The sequence below is a fragment of the Balaenoptera ricei genome, chromosome 21, assembly GCF_028023285.1.
Source record: "Balaenoptera ricei isolate mBalRic1 chromosome 21, mBalRic1.hap2, whole genome shotgun sequence".
Lineage (NCBI taxonomy): Eukaryota > Metazoa > Chordata > Mammalia > Artiodactyla > Balaenopteridae > Balaenoptera > Balaenoptera ricei.
Window position 1 is genome coordinate 33,333,186 of NC_082659.1, and position 18,897 is coordinate 33,352,082.

Here is an 18,897-nt window from a genome sequence, read left to right on the forward strand (position 1 = left end):
AGCAACACTGGCAAGATCCCCAGCCCAAGTGTGCCCAGTGCCAGGAGGATACGACGCGCGGGATACCCTGAGGTTAGAAAAAACTGAGTGTTTTCCACGGTTAGGTGCTCTTGTAAATTGGTGGAGCCACTTTGGAAAACAGTATGGAGGTTCCTCAGAAAACTAAAAATAGAACTACCATATGATCCAGCAATTTCACTCCTGGCTGTTTATCCGAAGAAAACAAAAACACCAATTTGCATGCACCTCAGTGTTCACAGCAGCATTATTTACAATAGCCAAGACATGGAAGCAACCTAAGTGTCCATCAACAGACGAATGGATACAGAAGATGTGGTACATATATACAATGGAATATTACTCGGCCATGAAAAAGAATGAAATTTTGCCATTGGCAACAACATGGATGGACCTGGAGGGTATTATGTTTAGTGAAACTGAGTCAGACAGAGAAGGACAAACACTATGCTTTTTCACTTATATGTGGAAACAGAACCATAAAACAAATGAATATAACAAAACAGAAATAGATTTACAGATACAGAAAACTAGTGCTTACCAGTGGGGAGGGGGGTGAGGGAAGGGCATTAAGAGGTACAAACTACTGGGTATAATATAAATAAGATATGAGGATGTAATGTACAGCACAGGGAATATAGCCGATATTTTATAATAACTTTAAATGGAGTATAATCTATAAAAATATTAAATCACTATGCTGTACACCTGAAACTAAAAACTAATATAATATTATAAACTATCTCTACTTCAAGTAAAAGAAAAAAAATAAGGTGCTCTTCAAATCCATTTGACAATTAGGGGAACGTCCCAAATAAATGGAATAAATAAAGATCCAGAGAGAAGTACAGGATGTTGCCGAAAAAGAGTGATCTGAAGTGTATAATGCAACTAACCTCTCCCATGTGGATGAAAACACTGGAATTTGAAGACAGCGGCATCAGAATTTTCCAGGCCTGAGACCCTCAACACCATCAGAGGACAGGCAACCTCTGAAAGGTGGAAAACGCCACACCCCTGTACCAAAGGCAGGTGTCTGGCTGGGGGAGTCACCACGGCCCCTTCTCCGAGCACAAAAATGCACACATTGTAAAGACACGGGTTACCCTACAGGTCTCTTGCTCTGTGCTTCTTAAAACTGCCTCTCAGATTTGCTAAAAGCCTCTACATAGAGAGCTTCAATTAATAAATTATGGTTACTGGAACAGCCCTGATCATAGCCCAGTGCAATATCTCAAGGGATTCCAAAGCACTGTTCCAACATTAATATTTAGAGAGAGAGAAATGCCCTACTCAAATGGCAGATGAACAATATGAACAATATAACAGTTTCAAAAGCACTAATTCAATTGACTCACACGATGAACTGAAAAATAGACCATTTTTAACAGCTGTATTGAAGTGTAACCGACACACTATAAACTGCATATTTAAAATGTACCATTTAGTAAGTTATATATATATATATATATATAACCCTATAAAACCATCTCTACAATCAAGACAATGTACCTCCAAAATCACCTCCAAAAGTTTCCTTCTGCCCCTTTGTAGCCCCTCCCATTGGTCCCTACCCTTGCCAACACTTGGTATGGTTAGCCTTAATTTAGACATTCTAATAGATGTGTAGTAGTATTTCATTGTGGTTTTGATTTGCATTGCCTAATAACTAATGCGGCTAAACATCTTTTCAGGGGCCTACTTGCCATCCACATAGCTTCTTTGGTGATGTATCTGTTCAAATCTTTTGCCAATTTTTAAATTGGGTTGTTTGTTTTCTGATTACTGAATTTTGAGAGTTCTTTCTAGACAGCACATCTATTTTAAAGGTGAGATGAACTGAGATCTTACACGTAAAGTGAAATGTTCAAAGTTAAATAGCAAAAATTCCCAACCCAATTCTGATACCCAGGTAGTATAACTCCTAAGCCCAGGGTTCTTTATACCATAATTGCTATGGGTTATATACAATCACAAAGAAAAAAGATGAACTAGTTATAGTGGACCAGAAGCTGAATACAACCCATGGTACTGTTGAGAGAATGGCAAAAGGGACTGAGGTATTATCAGAGGACTTGAGTACTCAGGACTGCCAAAAATTCTGTTTTTTTTTTTTTTTTTTTTTTGGCTGTGCTGGGTCTCGTTTGCTGCATGCAGGCTTTCTCTAGTTGCAGCGAGTGGGGGCTACTCTTCATTGCGGTGCACGGGCTTCTCATTGCAGTGGTTTCTCTTGTTGCGGAGCACGGGCTCTAGGCACGCAGGCTTCAGTAGTTGTGACACGCGGGCTCAGTAGTTGCGACACGTGGGCTCAGTAGTTGCGGCTCGCAGGCTCTATAGTGCAGGCTCACTAGTTGTGGTGCAAGGGCTCAGTTGCTCCGCAAGGACTGCCACGAATTCTTGACTTTGGTTGTGACCTCAGTAGGGTTGAGGTTTTGCAACTTAGATATGCAGAGTCGGACAAAGTCCAAGAGGAGAAGAAGGAAACAACTTCAGGCACGTTACCCAATGAGGCCTGAGGTTAAAGGACCTGGGATGATCGACATTAAAGAAGAGAAGGCTCAAGGAGATAGCCCTTAACATGTAAACCCCTCCAGCACTAGACCCTGGATCTCAGATTGGGACTACTTCTATGGTACCCCTTTCCAGGTGCCATAACCACCATGATTCAATTCTAAGCTTCCTACAGGTAGAAGCAGCTTGGTTCATGTGTCCCATATTCCCAGTCCCTCTCCTTCACTTTTCCCACCTGCTCCCCTATGTGACTAGCACAGACCTGGGCAGTGGTGCTGACTGCTGTATGAACATTTCCTCAGGTCATAAGGAAATGGTAAATCATGGGGTTAAATTGATGTGGAGAAGGTTTAGATCAGACAGAAAGAATTTTTCCAGTGGTAAGGGATGTGACTTAACAGAACTCATTATTCAGAAAGAGCTGAATCTTTGCTGGGGATCTTCAGGGTAGCAGAGAAACATAACTCATCCTTTGATATGGTATAGAGAAGCGCAGGATAAACTAGATGACTTGGAAGGGTTTCTTTGGGCTCTAGGGATTCAGAAAGATAAGCCCTTATTTTTTTTTTTTTACCATTAATTGACTGTCCCTCCTCAACCCTCCATCACTCCCATACCCTTCGACAACAAAGAATCATCCTGCTCCTTGCCTGTTTCCTAATTTTTTTCATACCTTAGGGCTGCGCTTTTATTACAGGTATTTAGTGTACCCGGGAGATTTGCCTGTGAGAATCACTGAAACCAAAGCAAACAACCAAGGCAAAGGACCAGAAAGGAATTGATGGGCTAAAGAAAAAGACGAGGGGAGCTTGGTAAGGACCCCTTGTTCTATCTTCCAGGTTCATGGCGTGTGCAGTTTTTTTCCAGTCGTGCTAAATATTTTACCAGCTGTCTCTGCAGTTCCTCACAGACAAGCGTAACGAGATGCTGGAGGCTTTGGCCGTGGAGTTCTGTCCTCCAGGCCACATCAGCTATGTCAGGAGGAGACAGTGTGGGGAGAAGAAAGGGATGCAGCATGCGGAACCCCTGGATGGAGTGGGAGCCTGGCACGGCTCCGGGGCCCCCCTGCCACGAACTCCCCCATGAATCTTTAGTTCTTCCAGAAACTGGGAGGATGCTTCTTCTTGCTCAAAAGCCTGAAGCAAAGGATCCCAGGTGCACGGGGCTCCCGGATGAACCCCAGGATGCTTTGGGGGAACAGAGCTTCAGGCGGCAGCCAGCCTGGACGCAGGCTGGCTCCTCTCTACAGGGACGTCAAAGCTGAGATTCAGGGCAGACCCGGGATTCCAGAGACGGGCCACCTGGCACCTCATGCCCCGAGCAGTGACCACTTCTCTCCCCCTGCAGGTCACTGGAGGGCAGAGGGCCTCCTGCTCCTCTCATTTTAATCCTCTGCAGTCAAGTCAGACTTGGTCCTCACTGAATTGCAACGTCATCATTTGCTTTTCCGGGTAGCCTTAAAATACTCAAAATTAGCAGGCCGCCGACAGTCGAGCTGTGTAACTTCTGATAAAGGGAAGTAACTTTTCTGAGCATGGGTTTCCTCATCAGTGACATGAAAATAACCTTCCCCTGTCCCCCACCCCCAGGTACTGGGAGAATTATGTAAAAATGCCCAGCACCACTGCAGGCACGTAGTAGGTCCTCAGTAAACGACAGGGATGCTCTTTTTTTCCTCCGCCCCTCCCTTCCTTCACCAAAGCTTGGGTCAAAGGTCAACTCCCGCCTCCCGCTCCGAGGTGACTGATTTTGCTTCTACGCTGGAAAATTAGGGCCCCGTCACCGCTTCTGCAAGGTCAGAACACCCACGGCGGGATACAGGCCCCCAGGCATCCCCCGCACGCTGCTGGACCTCTTGGGCTTTCTTTCACTGCATCATTTTCAATTTCCATTGTCTCTGCCGTGGAGAACCAATTCTCAGGGTGCGTGTACAGCTGAAGCCATGCTCCCGAGCCCAGCCCGGGTCCACAGCTCCTCCCCTGCTGACAAGGCTCGCTTTTCCCCCCGCCATTCTTCTATCTGCGTCGCCCCGCACGCGCTCAGGGAGTTGCCCCGGCCCCCCGAGTCTCTCTGTACTAGGCCGATAAGGGCGCGCGCCAGGAGCCCCGCCCTTTACTGAGAAAGGCAGGCTGGCTTATCACCACCTGGGGCAGCGGTCAACCACCCGGGGAGTCTGTGAACCACCTAGAGCATCGCTGCCGGGGGTGGGGGTTGGGGGGAATGTCTTTCGTCGTGTGCGCACTATTGCACCCTCCTGCCCTAACCCTCTCCGCAGTTAATTAGGAAGGAACTGCACGGAATAGATGCTCCAGCTGGCGTGTTGAATGGACCAAGAAATCCAGTGTGACTCCTTCAGACCTTTGGTAGTGAGAGAGGAGAGAGAGGCGAGGAAAGAGAGCCTGGCTTGTTTTTGCATTTAACTCTGTGTGGTGAGCTCCGCGCGGCCAATTCAGCTGGCTCAAGGATCCCGGGTGCGGCGCCTATTTAGGGAAGTGATCGGAGCCGGGTATCAGGTGCCACGGTGCTGGCACTGGGCTCTATCGTGTTCCTTTTAAGAGGGTTCGCAGGCCCGGAGTCTATTTTTAAACCTATGAGAAGGTGCCACATGGATTCCACGGAAGGCGAACGTTAAACCCGAGATCACACCGGGGAGGCGGGGAGAGTGCAGCTGAATCTAGGATTTTCTCTTCACGTACACACAGGGCTTTCCCTCAGCCCTGGGACCAGATACTGACGGTCCATCGAAAGGATCTCTTTAGTTGCAGGCCCCTCTTGGACATGACCTTGTGGAATTTGACTCCTGACCATGAACGCTTGAGCTACCCCCTGGGACTATGTTTCAGTATTGAGATTTTAAAAATATACCCGCCCCCCCCCCGCCCCCGCCCTGTGAAAAATCAACATGCCTTTTTATATGTCTGTCATCTCTCTTCTGATTTTCAAATCAGGAACAGAAACCCGCACATTCTGCCCGCCCCCCAGCACTGCACGCCCACAGTCAAGTTTGCCAAGGAGAGGATGCAAGCAAAGCCTGACCTCTGCAGGGGTCTCTGTGCCCACACCCCGCCCTGGAAATCTCGTCCCTGTGCTGGAGAGAAGGGTGGGAAGAGGGCTCGAGGGGCGAGTCTGCAGGGCATGGGATTATTCTCCCAGTAGTGAGAAGCCAACAGGCACCAGACATCAGCTTCTCATCAAATAACCAGATGAAGAGAACACAATGTTTTATGTACAATAACAAGTTTCAGCTTCAGTATCCATTTCTCTTTTTGTATAAGAAATAGACCTGGAATTCCTAAAGAACGAACTGCCCTGAGACCAAGCAAGTGCTTCTGCTGAGCAGTTCTGGGACCACCCAGGACCACCAGGCAGGGCAGTAAGGATGGGACGAGGCACCTTCTCCTGTGCGTCTCAGACTCCCCATGCCCAGCACAGAAGCCACTCTCAATAAGCGTCTCAGCTGAATGGGAGCTTCAGCCAGGCCGGGTCAAAACGAGTGTTAGCACGATCCTGGCCACACACCAGAGGCTCAGTAAACGTTAGCCAAATTGGAATCTGAATTGATTGATTCCGATTTGTAACTGTCACATCAGTGAAAAAAAAAAATCAGATGTCCAGGGCTGTTTGACAAACTGTTCATTTCCCCGTAAGCCATGATGGTCCCTGTGGATATAGCCTTGGGACCACTGTCGTTTCCTAGGTGGGGAGGTTATGATCCTAGGTGAACTGCGCCGCAGGCAAGGATCCCAGACCGCAGCCCGTACCTCCCAGCTCTTACCCCCAGTCTCCATCAGCACCAAATTGCCAGTCCAGGCCCCACAGAGCAGCTCCGTCTCCTCACTCCCAGGACAACGAGGCAGACAGGTCTGCAGAGGCTGGGAAAGTGGTGAGATTTCATGAGAGGCATCAGTATCCTGCCAAGAGCATCCCCCATCGTCAGGTGCACTGGTCCACATCGGACCATCATGCTTCGCTTTCCCCACAGTGTGAGGCGCTGGCTACGTTCAGAACTGACGCTTCAGAACATGTTGCCTGACTGCTGATTGCGGAGCCCAGACGCGGGGCGGAAATTACACACATTTTGGAAAACATGTGTGAGACGCTATGCGCTGCCGGGATGGTCCCGTTGACTGAACTATGCCCACCCAGTGCTTCCACACCTCACGGAACCTGCCCCTGTAGCCTGCTGGCACGGGAAGAAGCGTGTGATAACTGGAGAGAATGCACAACTACACTCACTTCTCACTTGCACGTGCTAAGATGGAAACCCCTTTTTTTCTTTCAAATTGCCCAGTGGGCTTGCGTATCAGCAATGAAACCCATGGTTCCAGAGTTTCTGAAGGATGCTCAAGTGTCAGTTCAGACAGCCCTGCATGGCCACCCAGTAGATCCTTTATTTGAACAGTTCTCCCTAAAGGGACAGAGCCAGGATGGGTGGTGGCCCATCGCCAGCCACCTGGAGACTTTCCTGAAGAATTCCAGGGGGGCCCCAAGTTTGTCCAGCCTGTGTAGCAAGGCTTTCCCAGATTGGCAGAGGTGGCCTTGGGACATCCACTAGGAACGGGGGCCTGGGAAGATGATGCTGGGTGACCCCTTCCATGCCCTGTGGCCCATAATACTTTAGTGTAGTGACAATGCAATACAGATGAAAGGGCAGGAGAAGGAAACGATTTGAAAATAATAATAGCTGAAATTTGCAAGCCAGGCGCCATTCGAAGCAATTTAGATGTCTTAACACCTTTAATCCTCAGCAACCACCCTATGAGGTAGCTTACTGTCCCCACTTTACAGAAGACAAAGTGAAGGCGCAAAGACATTAAATAATTTACCCAAAGTCACCAAAGACTAATAGGATGCTTGGGGTGGTGTGTGGAGCAGAGTGAAGGTAGTTGCTCTGGCTTTTGCTTGATTACATGAGCCTAAGGTATTTTTAGGGTATGTGAGAAACGTGAATTTCAATATTCTCCAGAAAGAATTGCTCAGCCTTGGAAATTTGAGTGCAACTAGGGCCTCTCTATTAATTTGGCCATTCTCTCTACTCAGAAAAGACCCCAGCCACTGCTCCAAGGCATGTTCAATGCAGAAATGTTAGACCACTGTTTCTATGAACCCAGGCCTTAAAGGGTTATTTGTTTTGTTTTGTTTTTAACTGAAATATAGTTGATTTACTGTATTATATTAGTTTCAGGTGTATAATGTAGTGATTCAATATTTTTATAGATTATGCTCCATTGAGAGTTATTATGACATTTAGTTATATTTCCCTGTGCTGTACAATATATCCTTGTATTTATTTTATACATAGTAGTTTGTGTCTCTTAATCCCCTACCCCTCCTGGTAACCACTAGTTTGTTCTCTGTATCTGTGTCTGTTTCTCTTTTGTTATATTAAAGGTTTAATTAGAGATGATTGAAACTGTCCTTCCCAGAGGGCTGGGAAAATGGAGAGTCTTGAAACTATAAGGTTGACCTTAATCCCAGGCTACCCCAGTTGAGTTCTCTAGAATCACAACCATGACTTTAGTACCAACCCCTTCTGAACCAGGCGAGGAAAGGTCCAAGAAGCAGGTGCTAAGCCTGCCCAGCTGCCCTGGGTTCTCAGCCCCAAGGCAGTGGAACCCTTAGGGACCCTCTGCAGTGGAACCAACTTCTCTCCCTTTTCATTTGGGCCCCAATGGTCAAGGGTGGACCCAGCTGGCCAATTGCTGACTGAAGAGGTTTCCTCTCTCTTCCCGGAGCCAAAACATTTCAAGGCAATCAAACCCAATTAAGCTACCACCCAGCCTACCTACGGTCCCCTGAAGTTTGCCATTTTTCACAACTTGACAACAGGAAGGCAGGCTCTTTCCTTCGAGATGCTCTTAAGCTCCTTTCAGCGGGGTACTTAATGGCCACCACAGAAAAGCACCTTGGCATCTGCCTTCTACTTCTTGATCCTATTCTCTTTACTGCCAAGGCAACAGGACAGATGCCACACATAATATCTCACACGGGGCTCATCATAGTATTCTTAATAATTGAATAGAGACCATTATCTTTCTATTTAATCCTCTTGTGAATTCTGGCTGGCTTCTCTTTTGAATATCTTTTCATGCAGTATATTTATCACCCCTTTTATAATTATTTAAATGAAAAAAGGTGAGGAAATAAGCTATAAATCATCAGCCTGATCTACCTTTCTCTACATCCTGCTTCATCTGCAGAAAACCCCACCTACCACAGGTGAATCCTGAGGTATGTTTCTCATTTGGACATTTCAAATCTAGACAATGATGAAGCATGACTAGACGGTCCCTCTCTGAAACCTTGGCTTCATATCTTTTGAAAGAAATAAAATGTTATAGATGTATTGATGTTCTTTCCATCTCCAAAATGTTATGACTTTATGAAGACCTCATTTTTACTCTAAAATCACCCTTGACAACCACCCCCATGAGCTACTTTTCAACATGACTTTTCTTAGCACCCCGACTTTGAACTCCTAAATAAAGGAAGGATAAGTATTAGAGAAAGAAAGTGGGAAAAGGGCAGTGAATCAATTATCACTAACACAACCATTATTGTTTCTGTAATGACTGAGCTAGTTCTTAGCCTTCAGAGAAAGACATTTCCAGGATTTCTGAAATCAGATACCTAGAGGCCAATCAACATTTCCAAAGGAAAATCATTGTCAATATTCGCATCAACCTTTAGTTCCACAAGCGCTTTTAGGGTGAGGGTAGTGGAGGTAAATTATCGACACTGCAGGACTGTTAGTGGTACTGATAGGTCTGCTTCTCCTCATTCATTTACAGTCAAACTGCCGAATTGCCATGCACAATCCGAGAACACGATGGCAGACGCAAATAAGCATATTCTGTGGTTCCTAGCCTTGGGAAGATTGCAAACTAGTAGAGGTGAAAGATATAGCTATATGGAAAATACATAGAACAATAAACGGGTTAAAGATTCAGTAAGACAATAGCTCAAGAGATACTCCATGAGTGTATGATTAAAAGGAAATGAGGGACTTCCCTGGTGGCTCAGTGGTTAAGAATCCACCTGCCAATGCAGGGGACAGGGGTTCAAGCCCTGGTCCGGGAAGATCCCACATGCCACGGAGAAACTAAGCCCGTGTGCCACAACTACTGAGCCCGCGTACCGCAACTACTGAGCCCGCGTACCGCAACTACTGAAGCTCTCGCACCTAGAGCCCGTGCTCTGCAACATGAGAAGCCACCGCAATGAGAAGCCTGCGCACCTCAACGAAGAGTAGACCCCGCTCACCGCAACTAGAGAAAGCCCGCGCGCAGCAGCGAAGACCCAACGCAGCCAAAAATAAAAATTAATTAATTAATTAATAAAAACGGAGGAAATGAGAATGTCCATCGACAGAGGAACGGATAAAGAAGATGTGGTACATATATACAATTGAATATTACTCAGCCATAAAAAAGAAGGAAATAATGCCATTTGTAGCAACATGGATGGACCTAGAGATTATCATACTAAGTGAAGTAAGTCAGACAAAGAAAGACAAATATCATATGATATCACTCATATGTGGAATCTAATTTATAAAATGATACAAATGAACTTATAGAAACAGACTTAACAGATATCAAAAACAAACTTATGGTTACCAAAGGGGAAAGGTCGGGGGGAGGGATAAATCAGGAGCTTGGGGTTAACATATATACACTACTATATATAAAATAGATAACCAACAAGGACCTACTGTATAGCACAGGAAACTCTACTCAATATGTTGTGATAACAACCGATATGAGAAAAGAATCTGAAAAAGAGTAGATATATGTATATGTATAACTGAATCACTTTGCTGTACGCCTGAAACTAACACAACATTGTAAATCAACTAGCCTCCAGTAAAATTCTTTAAAAAAAGGAAATGAGAGATTCGAACAAGAAGTTCCAGGAATTCAAAGGAAGGGTTGAGATCAGAGGGGAATATGGCACTCGGAGGAATCTTTTATTGAGCAGTGAGATTTGAACCAAGCCTTAAGGGCTGCCAGTTTTTAGGGAGTCACCGGGATCAATTTCAATGCCACGGATGCTTATTTGGAGCCCCCTGTGTTCTAGGTGTTTGGTTCTAGAAGATAAAGGGAATGCATTCTTCCAACAGAAGGCGGGGATCCAGAAACAAACACTTGTCAATTAAAAATATGTATGTTAGTCAACAAAATAAATATGCCTACTCTAGGAAATGGTGTGAAAATTACGTACAAGAATAATTTATTTCTGACGATAGTACAGCCTTTAAAGTTTGAAATGTCTCCCATCATGAGGTTGAAGGGAGTTTCCATCCCTCACAAAGATGGTTATGCAAAGAGGAAGATGAGATGATAGTTGTTAGATTCATTTGTTTCTTTAACAAATATTTGTGTGCCTGTTAGGAGCTGGGACTGTTGAGGACCCAGCACGTCCACAGACAGACAACCTGCTCTCACAGAGCTTGCCTTCTGATGGGAGAAGGGAAGTGGTTAGGGCAGTAAGACACAGGTACACGTCTCCTATGGGGAAGTGATAATTGCCAAGCAAGGAAAGGGATGGAGAGCCATGTGGGATGCAGCCCTAGACACACGTGGCCTCTCTGAGGAGGTGACACTGGAGCAGAGGCCTGACTGCAGGCAGGGATGGACACTGTGTGTCTGGAAATGCAAAGTTCGTGAGAGGTAAGCTTGATGCAGGCAAGAAACACTCTAATGCCCTCCCCAGCCCTCTCCCATCACAGGATACACCTCTTGCCGGGTCTGGAATGCCCTCCCGTACACCCACAGATTCTGTGCGTCTTTTGATGCCTATGGGACCAGAAGAGGCGCTGGTAGAGAAACCAAAAGAAAGAAAAAGAAGTAACATTTCGGGGGTGCTAGGCACTGTTCTAAGCATTTTACAAGTGTCAACTCATTCAATCCTCACAGCCACATCGGAAGGTAGATGCTCTAATTGTCCTTATTTTCCGAGCGGAAAGCGGGGGCGCAGAGACGTTAAGAAACTTGCCCAAAGTCACACAGCATATAAGGGGTAGAGTCAGGATTTGAACTCTGCAATCTGGAGCCAAGCCCACTGCTGTAAACATTGTGCTCTAGGGGACGATGAGACTAGAAGCATAGAAACCCCGGGGAACTTGGAGAAAGCAATAAATAAGAGATGGCAGGTCTGGCTGGGAAAGAGAGGAGAGAAAGCCTGGGAAGGTCTCTGTTCTCTAAGGGCAGCTTGGTGTGTTCTATGGCCGTGCAGATTCCAGGCACTTGCTCTAGTGATCATCTCTCATTTGCTAAGTGCCGACCCTGTCCCAGAGCCCATCAGGGAGGCTGAAGTCACAGACCTTCCTGGGTCTTCCCAGGACCTCACTTGGAACGCAGCTGGCTAATCAGACCAGCTTGGAGGCCCCAGTTCACCTCCTCTTCATTTTGAACCAGTATCTTTCCATGATTTCCTCTTGGACTGAGTGCATAAATAGCATGAACATTTTTCAAGTGTCTGCAGGAGTTTGTTGAGTTAACCTGCGTGACTCATTACTAAAGCATCCGGCTTCTTCTCCTCCCCGGGATGGGATGACACATCCTCCTGCATCCCAACACCCCACCCGGGGGCAGGGGGCTGGAGCAGGCTCTTCTCTTCTACTAGATCCTTCCCACCCACGTGATTGATGCTTCCCGGGCCACAGGTGGTGCTTTTCCCAGACTCCAAGGCCGGAGTGGCTCCCATACTTGCCCAGGGAATGGATGTGCATCTGTGTGCGTGTGTATGCACGCGTGCACACACGCGCGTGTGTGTGACTGTGTGTGAGTGTGTGTGGACCGTCACTGTCGGGGCAACCTCGGACGTGGAGACAAACAGCGGGTCAGAGGGCGTTAGACTCCGGGGCTGGGGACTGGGTGGGGGGAGGGTGCTGAGGAGGGCATAGGCCTGCTGGGTTCACCATCTTTTCTGTGGGTGGATGTGTTACAGTTTTACTAGAGAGGTTACTCAAAGAGGGTAAAGGCAGGTGGGGTGGGGCTACACCACGTACACACAAAAAATCAGGAGTGTTTTTGGCATTTAACATCTCACCATGCCTCAGTAGAAAACGGGTAAAATCCCTAACCAGCAATGCTAAAGAGAAATGTCTCTGCCCTGTGCTTCTATATTTGTGCAAAGTCTCCCTCCAGGGGGAAAAAAAAAGTCATTCCTTTATGTTTTAACTGGGAGGACTCCGTTTGGAAGGCTCGAGAGAGGAGAAGAAAGTCATTCAGAGGTTGTGATGGGGAGTGGGATTCATGTGTGCCCCTCGCCCCCAAGCCTCCTCGGCACCTCCACCTTCCCTGCCCTCTGCAGTTTTCCTAGACGGTCAGCAAGCTTTGGATCGTCCACAAACATTTAGGGGTGCTTCCCTAATTGCTTTGGAATCCCCCTAATTTTTGTGTGATCCAAGAGATCCCTTTCAGGCCGGGGACCACAAGGAGCATCCCCTCCCAGGAGTGGTGCCGCCTGCCTTCTGCTTGGGACCACACCCCAGGGATCCCAGCAAGACCACCTTCCCAGGCTCCCTGACCCCGGTGCTCAGGCTCTGCTCTCGCCACCTTCCCTCCCTGCCCTCTTTTTACTTCCACCACACACACTGCTCTTGCCTTCTGCAGAGGGGTCAGCCTGCAGTCGTTCCTAATCCCAACCAGAGTGGAAATCAAAAACCAAATTCGGAGTCGCACGCTCTGGGTGCAGATGGAAAGGCACAGATCTTGGGACCCGGGAACAACCCTTCAACTCTAGGTCTGGAAAGATGAAGCGATTGGCTCAAGGTCACAGGTCACGGTGGAAGTAGGACCAGAAACCAAGTCGTCCGTCCTCTGGTCCAGCACGTTCCACACCCCTGGATGGCCACACTCCTTCTCCCTGCCCTTCCTGGGTGAGAGTGTGTGCTCAGGACATAGAGCTAGAACCAACGGGCCCAGGAGAGGGAAGCAGGGGAGGGGAGGCACAAGGTCCCCAAGGCCCAGAGAGTCAAGTTCAGGTCCCATCCGAGTCCAGGGCTCGGCAGGAGAGAGCAAGTGCTGGGAGTAAGGAGCAGATTGAGGGGCGGCTGGGGGCCCATGGCTGTTCCCAACTCACTTGCATGAGCAGCTGGGGTGGCCCCCCTAAATGAAGGCCAAGGACAGAGCAGTCAGAGGCAGCTCTGGCCAAATGGGGAATGGAGCTAAGCAACCCAAGGATGTAAATCATTGGTACAAAACAGGAGCTCAGCCAGTATATGCTGAGTCCTTGGTTTAGAGACAGTAGACCCTTCATATGCCGGATACCAGCTTCTTTAAGGGTGCCAGGAGCCCTCCAGCACAGGGATGTGTCTGCCACGCCCTCATCCCAGATAGGAAGTCATCCCCCAGCCCACCCCAGTTCCGGGAGGTCTACCCCTGCTCTGAGGCTGCCTGATGGAAGAAGAAATATTTCCTGGGGGGCTGTTAAACTGAACATGCACACTCTCAAGCCAAATACAGAGCCAGGACAAACAGAGTATGTTGTAGAAATGCACATCGGTGTTGATGAGGATATGCCTGGTGCTGCCTGGTGGGTATTTCAAACTGGGAGAGCAAAAAGCTGCCATCCTTCAGGCTTCCTAATATCACCCCCTGCATGTCTCCCTGGATCTGTTTGCCAGCAAGCAAGTCACCCAACCATTCCGCTCCTCTGTCTCCACCTCCGCGAGATGAGATCTTATTTCCCAGCGGGAGTGGCATACCGAGTGAGTCACTTCTGCGTCCTGCAGGCCTGTCCCTAAATATCCGTACCGTCCTCCCACCCCCCACCCCCTGGGTATTTCCTAACGCCCATGGGGGGAAGGTGCTGCCTGCTGAGAAGATCTCAGGGGGCATCTCTTGGATCCTTAGTGAATCAAAATCTGAGCATTTTATCTGAACCAAAAGATAGCACATCGCAAAAATTAATTTTTATTTCATCTTACATGTTTGGAATTAAGACCTCTCTATCTCTAATCACCTATGCAAATCTAAGTGAATAAGATGTAACTCTGGATCCCAAATTAGATGAAAGAATTCCATCCTATTCAGCTTATAAGATTTCAAGGATTTCATCGACTTGATCATTAGACACCAGCTAATCAGAACATCCAAAGATTTTTAACTGCCGTATATACTAAATGGTAGAGGCATTCCTAAAATACCCACACTGGAAAAAGCTCCTTTTCTCATCCCAAATCCATTTCCCCTGATTGAATGATTTTCTCATTTCCACAGAGAGCTGTTAAACCAGCCATGCGAGTATCAAGGCCCCACAGACCCAGCAGGAGAAAGAAATTAGATGACGTTTAGATAAGTCAACCCCCTAACAAAGTAACTGTGCACCGAAGTGAACGCAGCACATGGGGTGTTTGTTAACCCAACCCTGCTTCCGGGCTGAGTCATGTATCTTACCATCACGTCATTCAGGGTTATCATTTCCAAGGTCATCTAAGTCTTCGTCCGGGTCCACCTAGCTCCTCTTCCTGACCTTCTTGACAGACCTCTGATCAAATCCTTCCCTCTTTGGAGAGTTCTAACCGTTGGAAAGTCCTTTCTCATTCAAAATTGGGACCCTACATATGTACTCCAGTGATCAACGTCTGCCCTGAAATGAAAATCTGAACACCATCCTCTCCATGGAAACTGAAACTCCATTTCCCAAAGTGTGTTCCCAGGAACACCAGCCTTGTGCAATGTCACCCACTGCACCCCAAGTGTGCGCTGGCCAGGTAAGCGTGGGAAATGCAAACTTTATCTTTAGAGATTCAAAAACAAGGGAGCATATTAAGGCTCTGAGCCTTCTTGGGGAAACCCTGATCAGGGGTGTTTAAGCCCATGTACCCCCATGGCATTTGACTCTCTTTATTTTCGCCCACGTGAGGAAAGGCTGGTCATTTCACTCTGACTGATGTCCAGCTAGTTAAGCCTTATAACACTTCATTGCTCTGTCGCCCTAACCTCCCCGCTCGCCCCCAATCTCCTCGGCCCCCATGAACTAATAACATAAAAACAAGAACTGCAATAGCAAACTATATTTAGTGGATTCCTTCCTAAAGCAAAACATCCCTTGGGGATATAATTAATCAATTCCATAATTCTCCTGTTTGGGACATGTGAACTCGATTACATCTTCAGTTCTTCAGCAAGACCTGTAAAACAATTCAGTGCTACCACATGGATACTTTTTTTAGGTGATTGATGTTTGTCATTAAATTCACTGACAAATATGAAAGGCAAGGAGAAAATTGGAAACATTTTTAGGTACTTTCAGCATGTACAGTATATCTGAGTCTATTCAGTTAAGGCTTTTTTTTCCTTTTTTTTTTTTTTTTTTTGCCTTCCATGGAAGTTTTTATATATTATAATTTTCCTATGCACTTGGGAGCTAGCTACTTAAAGAAACCCCACAGTGAAGCTTTTGCAAATTAAGTAAACATCCTGCCACACATCTGGTTTTTGAGTTCAGATGGGTACCCGCTTACTGAGGTGGTTCTGCTTTGGTTTATAGAGCACAGGGGGCCCAAGAAGCCTCGGCTGAAGGAATGAGTAGAGGGGGTGATGCGAAGGGTCCAAAAGCCAGGCCTGCAGGATCCCGCCACAGAGCCGCACACTGGCACCCTGGAGTCAAGCATTCAGCCAATGGGCTCGAGAGTTCCACATGAAATGCCACCACAGGACCCGGCAAGATGGACGCCAGCCGTCCCCAGCCCCTGCCTCTCCTTTTGAGCCTCCTGCTTCTGCAGCTCGCATGAAAGCAGAATAAGGTACTGGCTCAGAAGCCAGGCTCTGGGGCCAGCTTTCCTGGCCACTCATCCTAGTTCCACTGCATACTTGCTGTTGTGGCCGTGGGCAGATTCATCTCTCTGTGCCTCTGTGTCCTCAGCGTCACATGCAATGACCTCACAGAGCCGTGGCTGGGGTCCTGTCTATCCTGAGAATAGAGCCTGCACTCAGGAAGTGTCAGCGACAGTTCCATTCCTCAGCTCCATCATCACTCGCATCCACTGCTTTCCATGTCACACCGTGGATCAGGGCTTCATCACTTCTCACCTGGACCACTCAGCAGCCATCTCCCAAGTACCCCCTCCTCCTGGCTCCTGAACCTCAACCAGGATCCTGCTCCTTCCCCGCTCAGAACTCCTCCGTCGTTCCTCAATGCTTTCCAGGTCCTTTGGACACCCTGGCAGGTCATCCCCAGGCCCTTCCTGGTCCCCTTTCCGGCTAAGCTTCCAACCTGACCTCATACCTCCGTTCCTGTCCTGCCCCGAACCGACTGAATATGAGCTGACCACTCAGGGCTGTCCGCACACTCTGTTCCCTCCCTTGGGACACCCTTCCGTGCTCTCCTCTCCCTCCACCCTCGACTGTCTGCACCAAACCTGTCCCTTACAGCCAACTTGTACTATCTCTGTGGAACTTCCCTTGATTTGCTCTGCTCGCAGGATTCTCTCTCTTCTGAATTTCCAAAGCCTTTTATCCCTTGTGGCAGATTCCATCCTTCTTTGGAATCGTGTGGTTTCTGTAACTGCCTCCTCTCCCCTTTCCGGCTGCAAGTGCTTTTTTTTTTTTTTTAATAAATTTACTTATTTTTGGCTGCATCAGGTCTTTGCTGCTGCGCACGGGCTTTCTCTAGTTGCGGCGAGTGGGGGCTACTCTTCGTTGCGGCACGTGGGCTTCTCATTGCGCGGGCTTCTCTTGTTGCAGAGCACGGGCTCTAGGCATGCAGGCTTCAGTAGTTGTGGCACGTGGGCTCAGTAGTTGTGGCATGTGGGCTCTAGAGCTCCGGCTCAGTAGTTGTGGCGCACGGGCTTAGTTGCTCCGTGGCATGTGGGATCTTCCCGTACCAGAGCTCGAACCAGTGTCCCTTGCATTGACAGGCAGATTCTTAACCACTGTGCCACCAGGGAAGCCCCTGCAAGTGCTTTAAGAGTGGCTACCCCAGGCTTAATGTCTGCAGCCCCCCAGGACTTTGTCCATCTCAGGAGCTCAGTAATCACTCACCAGCTTGGGAAATGATCGAGAATAAGACTCTGAAGGAACAGGAGCGAGGGCAAGGCTTGCTGGGGATGAGGGAAGGAGGAAATTTCAGAGGAAGGTCTCCATGTGGGAAAGGCATGATGGAAGGGAGTCTCCAGACAGCTCTGCATGTCACCCTGGGCCCCGGCACAGCTGCCTCAACAGGGGACCCACTAGATCGTGGGGGACCCCAGAGACAGACTCCCCAGCTCAGCCATCAGCAATTTCTCTAAGCAGGGCACACCTGCATTGTTACACAAACAAAATTAAACACCTAGACACCAACAAGCAAAGCAAAGACTTTGTTGACTTTCAATCAACAACTTAAGGCTGAAGACATGGAAACAACCTAAATGTCCATTGACAGATGAATGGATAAAGAAGATGTGGTACATATATACAATGCAATATTACTCAGCCATAAAAAAGAATGAAATCATGCCATTTACAGCAACATGGAGGCACCTAGAGATGATCATACTAAGTGAAGTAAGTCAGCAAGAGAAAGACAAATACCATACGATATCACTTATATGTGGAATCTAAAATATGACACAAATGAACCCATCTCCAAAACAGAAACAGACTCACGGACATAGAGAACAGACAGGTTATTGCCATGGGGGAGGGATCTAGGGGAGGGATGGAGTGAGAGGCTGGGGTCAGCAGATGTAAGCTATTACATAGAGAATGGATAAACAACAAGGTCCTACTATATAGCACAGGGAACTATATTCAATATCCTGTAATAAACCATAATGGAAAAGAATATTAAAAAGAGTGTATATATTACATGTAGAACTGAATCACTTTGCTGTACAATTGATTGTAAATCAACTATACTTCAATTAAAAAAAAAAAACAAACCTTAAGGCTGCCCTATGCACTACACCTCCAAATATATCCCATTTATTCAACAGCTGGAGACGAAGTTCCTAGTGGCCACTTTGGTGGTGAATGGGGTACAGAGAAAGGGCTCGGACAGGGATCCTAATCCCAGAGCATCTATCTGAGCGTCACTGCGTGCCCGAGACGTGCAGGACAACCTACTAACATGAACTCAGCGCCTGACACCAAACTCCTTTGTGATCCTCGGTACCAAGTGCATATTTTCAGAGGGAGAAACAAGCACTTTCAAAATGAAGTGATTTTTCAAAACACTACAGGAAGACAGTTTAGACGGAGACTGAAAACCCAAACCTCCCAGCTTGTCAGTTCACCACTCCATCTGCAAATGTTTTTTAACCAAATCTGAGAAAGGCTGCAATTCTCCTTAAAGGCTGTTTCAACGAGGGAGGGGTCCATAAGGAGAAGAACAAAGGCAGCGGTGGAACACGTGCCACTGACTTGTCATTCAGTG